The sequence below is a fragment of the Antechinus flavipes genome, chromosome X, assembly GCF_016432865.1.
Source record: "Antechinus flavipes isolate AdamAnt ecotype Samford, QLD, Australia chromosome X, AdamAnt_v2, whole genome shotgun sequence".
Classification (NCBI taxonomy): Eukaryota; Metazoa; Chordata; class Mammalia; order Dasyuromorphia; family Dasyuridae; genus Antechinus; species Antechinus flavipes.
In genome coordinates this window covers 7688518-7700149 of record NC_067404.1, presented here as the reverse complement: position 1 = coordinate 7700149, position 11632 = coordinate 7688518, and positions in this window count along the sequence as shown.

Sequence of the window (11632 nt, the reverse complement as noted above, 5' to 3'; positions counted from 1 at the left end):
ATTGTACTGTAAGTATGTGCCCAGTTTCCCTTTGGGGGGGGTCCCTTCCCCCAACATTTTTTTTTGGTTTGTGCGCTGTATGTATATGGGGGGGTCTCTTCACCGTTATCATCCTGTAGGTCTGTGCCTGGGTCTTTATGGAGGGGGGAATCTCTTCCCCTAATCTTTGTGTAGGTCCGTGCTCTGAATGAAAATGGGGGCGTCCCTTCCCCATTATCGTCCTGTAGGTCTGTGCCCCAGGTCTCTATGGGGGGTCACTTCCCCTGACTTTCCTGTAGGTCTGTGCCCCGGTTCCCTTTGGGGGGGGTCTCTTCCTCTGACCTTCCTTTAGGTCTGTGCCCTTTATGTATATGGGGGGGGTCTCTGCTCCATTATCATCCTGTCGGTCTGTGCCCCAGTTCTCTATGGGGGGGGTCTCTTCCCCTGACCTTCCTTTAGGTCTGTGCCCTTTATGTATATGGGGGGGGGGGTGACTTCTCACTTATTGTCCTCTAGGTCTGCGCCTTGGTTCCCTATGGGGGGGGTCTCTTCCCCTGACCTTCCTATAGGTCTGTGCCCTGTATGTATATGGGGGGGGTCTCTGCTCCATTATCATCCTGTCGGTCTGTGCCCCAGTTCTCTATGGGGGGGGTCTCTTCCCTTGACCTTCCTATAGGTCTGTGCCCTGTATGTATATGGGGGGCTGACTTCCCACTTATTTTCCTTTACCGCTGTGCCCCACATCTCTATGGGTTCTCTTCCCCATGATCTTCCTGTAGGTCTGTGTCCTGTATGTATATGGGGGGTCTCTTCCCCTAATCTTCCTGTAGGTCTCTACCCTGTGTATATATGGGGAGGTCTCTTCCCCTGACCTTCCTGTAGGTCTGTGTCCTGTATGTATATGGGGGGGTCTCTTCCCCTAATCTTCCTGTAGGTCTATACCCTGTATATATATGGGGGGGTCTCTTCCCTTAATCTTCCTGTAGGTCTCTACCCTGTGTATATATGGGGAGGTCTCTTCCCCTGACCTTCCTATAGGTCTGTGCCCTTTATGTATTTGGGGGGGTGACTTCCCACGTATTTTCCTTTACCGCTGTGCCCTACATCTCTATAGGGTCTCTTCCCCCTGATCTTCCTCTACATCTGTGCTCTGTATATAAATATGGGGGGTCTCTTATCCATTATCGTCCTATAGGTCTGTGCCCCAGATCTATATGGGGGAGTCGCTTGCCCCTGATCGTCTTGTAAGTCTGTGCCCCAGATCTCTATGGGGGGGGTCTCTTCCCCTGACCTTCCTGTAGGTCTGTGCCCTATATGTATATGGGGGTGTCTTTTCCCTGTTATCGTCCTGTAGGTCTGTGCTCCGGTCTTTATGGGGGAGGGGGTGTCTCTTCCCCTAATCTTTCTGTAGGTCTGTGCTCTGTATATATATGGAGGGGTCTCTTCCCCGTTATCGTCCTGTAGGTCTGTGCCATGGATCTTTATGGGGTCTCTTGCCCCTGATCGTCTGTAAGTCTGTGCCCCAGGGCTCTATGGGGGGTCTCTTCCCCTGACCTTCTTATAGGTCTGTGCCCTGTATGTATATGGGGGTTCTTTTCTCCACTATCGTCCTGTAGGTCTTTTCCCCGGATCTTTATGAAGGGGGTCTCTTCTCCTAATCTTCCTATAAGTCTGTGCCCTGTATGTATATGGGGGGTCTCTACCCACTTATCATCCTGTACCTCTTTGATCCGGTTCCCTATATGGGGAGGTCTCTTTCCCTGATCTTCCTGTAGGTCTGTACCCCCTCTTCTCCTGATCTTCCTTTAGGTCTGTGCCCTGTATTTATATCAGGGGTCCCCCTTCCCCCTTATCGTCCTGTAGGTCTTTGCCCTGCATGTATATTGGGGGGGGGTGACTCCTCCCTTATTGTCCTGTAGTTCTTTGCCCTGTATGTATACGGGGGGGTTTCTCTTCACACTTATCCATCTGTAGGTTCGTGGCCTGGTTCTCTATGGGGGGTTCTTTTCCCCTGATGTTCCTGTATTTCTGTGCCCAGGATCTCTATGGGGGGGATCTCTTCCCTTGATCTTTCTTTAGGTCTGTGCCCTGTATATATATGAGGGGTCCTTTCCCCCTTATCGTCCTGTAGCTCTGTGCCCTGGATTTTTATGGGGGGCATCTCTTCAGCTGATCGTCCTATAGGTTTATGCCCTGGATTTCTATGGGGGGGGTCTCTTCCCTCCACCTTCCTATAGGTCTGTGCCCTGTATGTATATGGGGGGGGTGTCTCTTCACCCTTATTGTCCTGTAGGTTCGTGCCCCGGTTCTCTATGGGTGGGGTCTCTTCCCCTGATGTTCCTGTATTTCTGTGCCCCAGATCTCTATTGGGGGGGTCTCTTCCCCTGAACTTCCTGTAGGTCTTTGCCCTGTATGTATATGGGTGGGTCTCTTCACCCTTATTGTCCTGTAGGTCTGTGCCCTGTATGTATATGGGGGGGGGGTCTCTTCACCCTTTTTGTCCTGTAAGTTCGTGCCCCGGTTCTCTATGGGTGGGGTCTCTTCCCCTGATGTTCCTGTATTTCTGTGCCCCAGATCTCTATTGGGGGGGTCTCTTCCCCTGAACTTCCTGTAGGTCTTTGCCCTGTATGTATATGGGTGGGTCTCTTCACCCTTATTGTCCTGTAGGTCTGTGCCCTGTATGTATATGGGGGGGGTCTCTTCACCCTTTTTGTCCTGTAAGTTCGTGCCCCGGTTCTCTATGGGTGAGGTCTCTTCCCCTGATGTTCCTGTATTTCTGTGCCCCGGATCTCTATTGGGGGGATCTCTTCCCCTGATCTTCTTTTAGGTCTGTGCCCTGTATGTGTATGGGGGGTCTCTTCCCACTTATCATCCTGTAGGTCTGTGCCTTGTGTGTATAAGGGGGGTGGTCTCTTCACCCTTATCGTCCTATAAGTCTGTGCCCGGGTTCCCAATTGGGGGGGGGGTCTCTTCCCCTGACTGTCCTTTAGGTTTGTGCCCTGTGTGTATATGGGGGGGGTGACTTCTCACTTTTTCGTCCTGTAGGTCTGTGCCCTGTATGTATATAGGGGTGTCTCTTCCCCCTTATTGTCTTGTAGCTCTTTGCCCGGGTTCTCTATGGGGGGGTCTCTTTATCTTATCGTCCTGTAGGTCTTTGCCCTGGTTCCCTATGGGGAGGGGTCTCTTCCCATGACCTTCCTTTAGTTCTGTGGCCAGTATGTATATGGTGGGGGGGGGGGTCTCTTCCCCCTTCTCGTCCTGTTCGTCTTTGCTTGGGTTCCCTATGAGAGGTTCTCTTCCCCTGATCTTCCTGTAGGTCTGTGCCCCTGTGCCCTGTATGCATATGGGGAGGTGACGTCCCTCTTATTGTTCTGTAGTTCCTTGCCCTCAAACTCTATGGGGGGGGGTCTCTTCCCCTGATCTGACTTTAGGTCTGTGCCCTGTATGTATATGGGGGGTCTCTTCGTACTTATCATCCTGTAGGTCTGTGCCCTGTATGTATATGGGGGGGTCTCTTCCCCCTTATCATCCTGTAGCTCTTTGCCCATGTTCTCTATGGGGGTGTCTCTTCACTCTTATCGTCATGTAGGTCTTTGCCCCAATTTCCTATGGGGGGTGTCTCTTCCCCTTACCTTCCTTTAGGTCTTTTTCCTGTATGTATATGGGGGGGGTGTGATTCCTCACTTATTGTCCTGTAGGTTTGTGCCCTGTATGTATATGAGGGGGTGACTTCTCACTTATCGTATAGGTTCATGCCCTGTGTGTATATGGTGGGGGGGGGTGACTCCTCACTTATTGCCCTGTATGTATATGGGGGGGGGGTCTCTTCCCTTAATCTTCCTGTAGGTCTATGCCTGGTATATATATGGGAGGGTCTCTTCCCCTAATCTTCCTGTAGGTCTGTGCCCTGTGTATATGGGGGGGGTCTCTTGCCCCTAATCGTCTTGTAAGTCTGTGCCCCAGGTCTCTATGGAGGGTCTCTTCCCCTGACCTTCCTGTAGGTCTGTGCCCTGTATATATATAGGGGGCGGTCTTTTCCCTGTTATCATCCTGTAGGTCTGTGCCTGGGTCTTTATGGGGGGGAGTCTCTTCCCCTAATCTTTCTGTACGTCTGTGCCTTGTATATATATGGAGGGGTCTCTTCCCCGTTATCGTCCTGTAGGTCTGTGCCACGGATTTTTATGGGGGGGGTCTCTTGCCCCTGATCCTCTTGTAAGTCTGTGCCCCAGGGCTCTATAGGGGGTCTCTTCTCATGACATTCCTGTAGGTCTGTGCCTTGTATGTATATGAGGGGGTCTTTTCCCTGTTATCGTCCTGTAGGTCTGTGCCTGGGTCTTTATGGGGGTAGGTCCGTGCCCTGAATGAAAATGGGGGCTTCTCTTCCCCATTATCGTCCTGTAGGTCTGTGCCCCGCATCTTTATGGGGGGGGTCTCTTCCCCTAATCTTCCTGTAGGTCTATACCCTGTATGTATATGGGGGGGTCTTTTCCCTGTTATTGTCCTGTAGTTCTGTGCCCCTGAACTTTATGGGGGGGGTCTCTTCTCCTGATCGTCCTGTAGGTCTCTGCCCTGTATATATATGGGAGGGTCTCTTCCCCATTATCTTCCTGTAAGTCTGTGTCACGAATGTTTATGGGGGTGTCTCTTCCCCTTTATCATTATGTAGTTCTGTGCTCCAGTTCTCCATGGGGGGTCTCTTCCCCTGACCTTCCTCTAGGTCTGTGCCCTGTATGTATATGGGGGGTCTCTTCTCCATTATCATCCTGTAGGTCTGTGCAATGTATCTTTTTTTGGAGGGGTCTCTTGCCAGTGATCGTTTTGTAGGTCTGTGCCCCAGGTCTCTATGAGGGGGTCTCTTGCCCCTGATCGTCTTGTAGGTCTGTGCCCCAGGTCTCTATGAGGGGGTCTCTTCCCCTAATCTTCCTGTAGGTCTGTGTCCTGTATGTATATGGGGGGGTCTCTTCCCCTAATCTTCCTGTAGGTCTATACCCTGTATATATATGGGGGGTCTCTTCCCTTAATCTTCCTGTAGGTCTCTACCCTGTGTATATATGGGGAGGTCTCTTCCCCTGACCTTCCTATAGGTCTGTGCCCTTTATGTATTTGGGGGGCTGACTTCCCACTTATTTTCCTTTACCGCTGTGCCCTACATCTCTATAGGGTCTCTTCCCCCTGATCTTCCTCTACATCTGTGCTCTGTATATAAATATGGGGGGTCTCTTATCCGTTATCGTCCTGTAGGTCTGTGCCCCAGATCTATATGGGGGAGTCGCTTGCCCCTGATCGTCTTGTAAGTCTGTGCCCCAGATCTCTATGGGGGGGGTCTCTTCCCCTGACCTTACTGTAGGTCTGTGCCCTGTATGTATATGGGGGTTCTTTTCTCCACTATCGTCCTGTAGGTCTTTTCCCCGGATCTTTATGGAGGGGGTCTCTTCTCCTAATCTTCCTATAAGTCTGTGCCCTGTATGTATATGGGGGGGGGTCTCTTCCCCCAATCATCCTTTAGGTCTGTGACCTGTATGTATATGGGGGGTGACTTCTCACTTATTGTCCTGTAGGTCTGCGCCTGGGTTCCTTATGGGGGGGTCTTTTCCCCCGACATTCCTTATGGTCTCTGCGCTATATGTATATGGGGGGGTCTCTTCCCCATTATTGTCCTATAGGTCTGTGCCCCGGATCTTTATGGACGGTCTCTTCCCCTAATCTTCCTATAGGTCTGTGCCCTGTATGTATATGGGGGGTCTCTTCCCAATTATCGAGCTGTAGGTCTGTGCCATGGATCGTTATGGGGGGGTCTCTTGCCCCTGATCGACTTGTAAGTCTGTGCCCCAGGTCTCTATGGGGGGTCCCTTCCCCTGACCTTCCTGTAGGTCTGTGCCCTGTATGTATATGGGGGGTCTCTTCTCCACTATCATCCTGTGAGGTCTGTGCCCCAGTTCTCTATTGGGGGTCTCTTCCCCTAATCTTCCTATAGGTCTGTGCCCTGTGTATATATGGGGGGGTCTCTTCCCCTAATCTTCCTATAGGTCTGTGCCCTGTGTATATATGGGGGGGGTCTCTTCCCCTGACCTTTCAAAAGGTCTGTGCCCTCTATGTATATGCGGGAGTGTGAATTCCCACTTATTTTCCTTTACCGCTGTGCCCTACATCTCTATGGGTTCTCTTCCCCTGACCTTCCTGTAGGTCTGTGCCCTGTATATATATGGGGGGGTCTCTTCCCCGTTATCTTCCTTTAGGTCTGTGCTCCGGAACTTTATGGGGGGTTCTCTTCCCCTAATCTTCCTATAGGTCTGTGCCCTGTATGTATATCGGGGGGTCTCTTCCCCTAATCATCCTTTAGGTCTGTGCCCTTTATGTATATGGGGGGTGACTTCTCACTTATTGTACTGTAAGTCTGTGCCCAGCTTCCCTTTGGGGGGGTCCCTTCCCCCAACATTTTTTTTTGGTTTGTGCGCTCTATGTATATGGGGGGGTCTCTTCCCCGTTATCATCCTGTAGGTCTGTACCTGGGTCTTTATGTGGGGGGGAATCTCTTCCCCTAATCTTTGTGTAGGTCCGCGCCCTGAATGAAAATGAGGGTGTCTCTTCCCTGTTATCGTCCTGTAGGTCTGTGCCCCGCATCTTTATGGGGGGGGGTCTCTTCCCCTAATCTTCCGGTAGATCTATTCCCTCTATGTATATGGGGGGGTCTTTTCCCTGTTATTGTCCTGTAGGTCTGTGCCCCGGATCTTTTTGTGGGGGTCTCTTCCCCTGACATTCCTGTAGGTCTGTGCCCCGGTTCCCTATGGGGGGGTTCTCTTCCCCTAATCTTCCTATAGGTCTGTGCCCTGTATGTATATCGGGGGGTCTCTTCCCCTAATCATCCTTTAGGTCTGTGCCCTTTATGTATATGGGGGGTGACTTCTCACTTATTGTACTGTAAGTCTGTGCCCAGCTTCCCTTTGGGGGGGGTCCCTTCCCCCAACATTTTTTTTTGGTTTGTGCGCTGTATGTATATGGGGGGGTCTCTTCCCCGTTATCATCCTGTAGGTCTGTGCCTGGGTCTTTATGTGGGGGGGAATCTCTTCCCCTAATCTTTGTGTAGGTCCGTGCCCTGAATGAAAATGAGGGTGTCTCTTCCCTGTTATCGTCCTGTAGGTCTGTGCCCCGCATCTTTATGGGGGGGTCTCTTCCCCTAATCTTCCGGTAGATCTATTCCCTCTATGTATATGGGGGGGTCTTTTCCCTGTTATTGTCCTGTAGGTCTGTGCCCCGGATCTTTTTGTGGGGGTCTCTTCCCCTGACATTCCTGTAGGTCTGTACCCTGTATATATATATGGGGGAGTCTCTTCCCCGTTATCTTCCTGTAGGTCTGTGCCATAGAACTTTATGGGGCGGGGTCTCTTACCCTGACCTTCCTGTAGGTCTGTGCCCTGTATGTATATGCGGGGGTGACTTCCCACTTACTGTACTTTACAGCTGTGTCCTACATCTCTATTGGGGTGTCTTCCCCTGATCTTCCTGTAGTTCTGCGTTCCTGAACTTTATGGGGGGTCTCTTCCCTGTTACTGTACTATAGTTCTGTGCCCTGTATGTATATGGGGGGTGACTTCCCCCAGATCTTCCTGTAGGTCTGTGCCCTGTATGTACATGGGGAAGGGCTCTCTTCCCCGTTATCGTCCTGTAGGTCTGTGCCCCGGATCTTTATATGGGGGTCTCTTGCCCCTGATCCTCCTGTAGGTCTCTGCCCTATATATATATGGGAGGGTCTCTTCCCCATTATCTTCCTGTAGGTCTGTGTCACGAATGTTTATGGGGGGGTCTCTTCCCCGACCTTCCTGTAGTTTTATGCCCTGTATGTATATGGGGGTGTCTCTTCCCCTTTATCGTTATGTAGTTCTGTGCTTCAGGTCTCTATGGGGGGGTCTCTTCCCCGCCCTTCCTCTAGGTCTTTGCCCCGTATCGTGATGTGGGGGGTCTCTTCTCCTGATCTTCCTGTAGGTCTGTGCCCTGTATGTATATGGGGGAGTCTCTTCACTGTTATCTTCCTGTAGGTCTGTGCAACGTACCTTTTTTTGGGGGGGTCTCTTGCCCCTGATCGAGTTGTCTGTGCCCCAGATCTCTATGGGGGGTCTCTTCCCCTGAACTTCCTATAGGTCTGTGCTCTGTATTTATATGGGGGGACGTCTTTTCCCCTGACTTTCCTGTAGTTCTATGCCCCGGACCTTTATGGGGGGGCGTCTCTTCCCCTGATCGTCCTGTAGGTCTGTGTCCTGTATGTATATGGGGGGGTCTTTTCTCCACCATCGTCCTGTACGTCTTTTCCCCGGATCTTTATGGGGGGGTCTCTTCCCCTGATCTTCCTGTAGCTCTGTCCCCTTTATGTATATGGGGGGTCTTTTCTCCGTTATCATCCTGTAGGTCTGTGCCCCGGAACTTTATGGGGGGTTCTCTTCCCCTAATCTTCCTATAGGTCTGTGCCCTATATGTATCCGGGGTGGGGTCTCTTCCCCTAATCATCCTTTAGGTCTGTGCCCTTTATGTATATGGGGGGGGTGACTTCTCACTTATTGTACTGTAAGTCTGTGCCCAGCTTCCCTTTGGGGGGGGGTCCCTTCCCCCAACATTTTTTTTTGGTTTGTGCGCTGTATGTATATGGGGGGGTCTCTTCCCCGTTATCATCCTGTAGGTCTGTGCCTGGGTCTTTATGGAGGGGGGAATCTCTTCCCCTAATCTTTGTGTAGGTCCGTGCCCTGAATGAAAATGGGGGCATCTCTTCCCCATTATTGTCCTGTAGGTCTGTGCCCCAGGTCTCTATGGGGGGTCTCTTCCCCTGACCTTCCTATAGCTCTTTGCCCTGTATGTATATGGGGGGGGGTCTTCTCCGCTATTGTCCTGTAGATCTTTTCCCCGGATCTTTATGGGGGGGGTCTCTTCCCCGTTATCGTCCTGTAGTTCTGTGCCATGGATTTAATGGGGGGGGTCTCTTGCCCCTGATCGTAGTGTAGGTCTGTGCCCTGTATGTACATGGGGAAGGGCTCTCTTCCCCATTATCGTCCTGTAGGTCTGTGTCCCGGATCTTTATGGGGGGGCTCTCTTGTCACTGATCGTCCTGTAGGTCTATGGCCTGTATATATATATGGGAGAGTCTCTTCCCCATTATCTTCCTGTAGGTCTGTGTTATGGATGTTTATGGGGGGTCTCTTCCCCTGACCTTCCTGTAGTTTTATGCCCTGTATGTATATGGGGGTGTCTCTTCCCCTTTATTGTTCTGTGCTCCAGGTCTCTATAGGGGGTCTCTTCCCCTGACTTTCCTGTAGGTCTGTCCCCTGTATGTATATAGGGGGTTCTCTTCCCAATTGTCCTGCTGTAGGTCTGTGCCCTGTATGTATATATATGGGGGGGCAAAGACCTACAGGACCATAAGGGGGAAGAGACCCCCCCCATATACATACAGGGCACAGACCTACAGAACGAAAAAGTGAGAAGTCACCTCCCCATATACACACAGAGCACAGACCTACACGATGATAAGTGGGAAGAGACCCCCCATAGGGATTCAGGGCAAGGAACTACAGGACGATAAGAGGGAAGTCACCTCCCCATATGCAAACAGGGCACAGACCTACAGGAAGTTCCCCCTTATCAATCTGTAGCTCTTTGCCCGGGTTCTCTATGGGGGGGGTCTCCTCACTCTTATTGTCCTGTAGGTCTTTGCCCCGGTTCCCTATGGGGGGGTCTCTTCCCTGATCTTCCTGTAGGTCTGTGCCCTGTTTGCATATGGGGAGGTGACTTCCCTCTTATCGTCCTGTAGTTCCTTGCCCTGAATCCCTATGGGGATTCTCTTCCCCTGATCTTCCTGTGGGTCTTTGCCCTGTATGTATATGGGGGGTGGGGGTGACTCCTCACTTATTGTCCTGTAGGTCTTTGCCCCGGTTCCCTATGGGGGGGGGTCTCTTCCCTGATCTTCCTGTAGGTCTGTGCCCTGTATGAATATGGGGGGGTCTCTTCCCCCTTATCATCCTGTAGCTCTTTGCCCCGGTTCCCTATGGGGGGGGGGGGTTTCTTTCCCTGATCTTCCTGTAGCTGTTTGCCCGTGTTCTCTATTGGGGGGGTGTCTCTTCACCCTTATCGTCCTGTAGCCCTTTGCCCCGGTTCCCTATGGGGGGGGGTTTCTTTCCCTGATCTTCCTGTAGCTGTTTGCCCGTGTTCTCTATGGGGGGGGGTCTCTTCACCCTTATCGTCCTGTAGGTCTTTGCCCCAGATCTCTATGGAGGGGGTCTCTTTCCCTGATCTTCCTGTAGGTCTGTGCCCTGTTTGCATATGGGGAGGTGACTTCCCTCTTATCGTCCTGTAGTTCCTTGCCCTGAATCCCTATGGGGGGGGGTCTCTTCCCACTTATCATCGTGTAGGTCTGTGCTCTGTGTGTATATGGGGAGGTGACTTCTCACTTTTTCGTTCTGTAGGTCTGTGCCCTGTATGTATATGGGGGGGGGTCTCTTCCCCCTTATGGTCCTGTAGGTCTTTGCTCCAGTTCCCTATGGGGGGGGGGTCTCTTCCCATGACCTTCCTTTATTTCTATGGCCAGTATATATATGGTGGGGGGGTCTCTTCCCCCTTAATGCCCTGTAGGTCTTTGCCCGGGTTCTCTGGGGGGGGTCTCTTCACTCTTATTGTCCTGTAGGTCTTTGCCCCGGTTCCCTATTGGGGGGGTTCTCTTCCCCTGAACTTTCTGTAGGTCTTTGCCCTGTATGTATATGGGGGCAGCGACTCCTCACTTATTGTCCTGTAGGTCTTTGCCCCAGATATTTATGGGGGGGTCTCTTGCCCCTGATCCTCTTGTAGGTCCTGTGCCCCAGGTCTCTATGGGGGGGTCTCTTCCCCTGACCTTCCTGTAGTTTTATGCCCTGTATGTATATGGGGGTGTCTCTTCCCCTTTATTGTTCTGTGCTCCAGGTCTCTATAGGGGGTCTCTTCCCCTGACTTTCCTGTAGGTCTGTCCCCTGTATGTATATAGGGGGTTCTCTTCCCAATTGTCCTGCTGTAGGTCTGTGCCCTGTATGTATATATATGGGGGGGCAAAGACCTACAGGACCATAAGGGGGAAGAGACCCCCCCCATATACATACAGGGCACAGACCTACAGAACGAAAAAGTGAGAAGTCACCTCCCCATATACACACAGAGCACAGACCTACACGATGATAAGTGGGAAGAGACCCCCCATAGGGATTCAGGGCAAGGAACTACAGGACGATAAGAGGGAAGTCACCTCCCCATATGCAAACAGGGCACAGACCTACAGGAAGTTCCCCCTTATCAATCTGTAGCTCTTTGCCCGGGTTCTCTATGGGGGGGTCTCCTCACTCTTATTGTCCTGTAGGTCTTTGCCCCGGTTCCCTATGGGGGGGTCTCTTCCCTGATCTTCCTGTAGGTCTGTGCCCTGTTTGCATATGGGGAGGTGACTTCCCTCTTATCGTCCTGTAGTTCCTTGCCCTGAATCCCTATGGGGATTCTCTTCCCCTGATCTTCCTGTGGGTCTTTGCCCTGTATGTATATGGGGGGTGGGGGTGACTCCTCACTTATTGTCCTGTAGGTCTTTGCCCCGGTTCCCTATGGGGGGGGGTCTCTTTCCCTGATCTTCCTGTAGGTCTGTGCCCTGTATGAATATGGG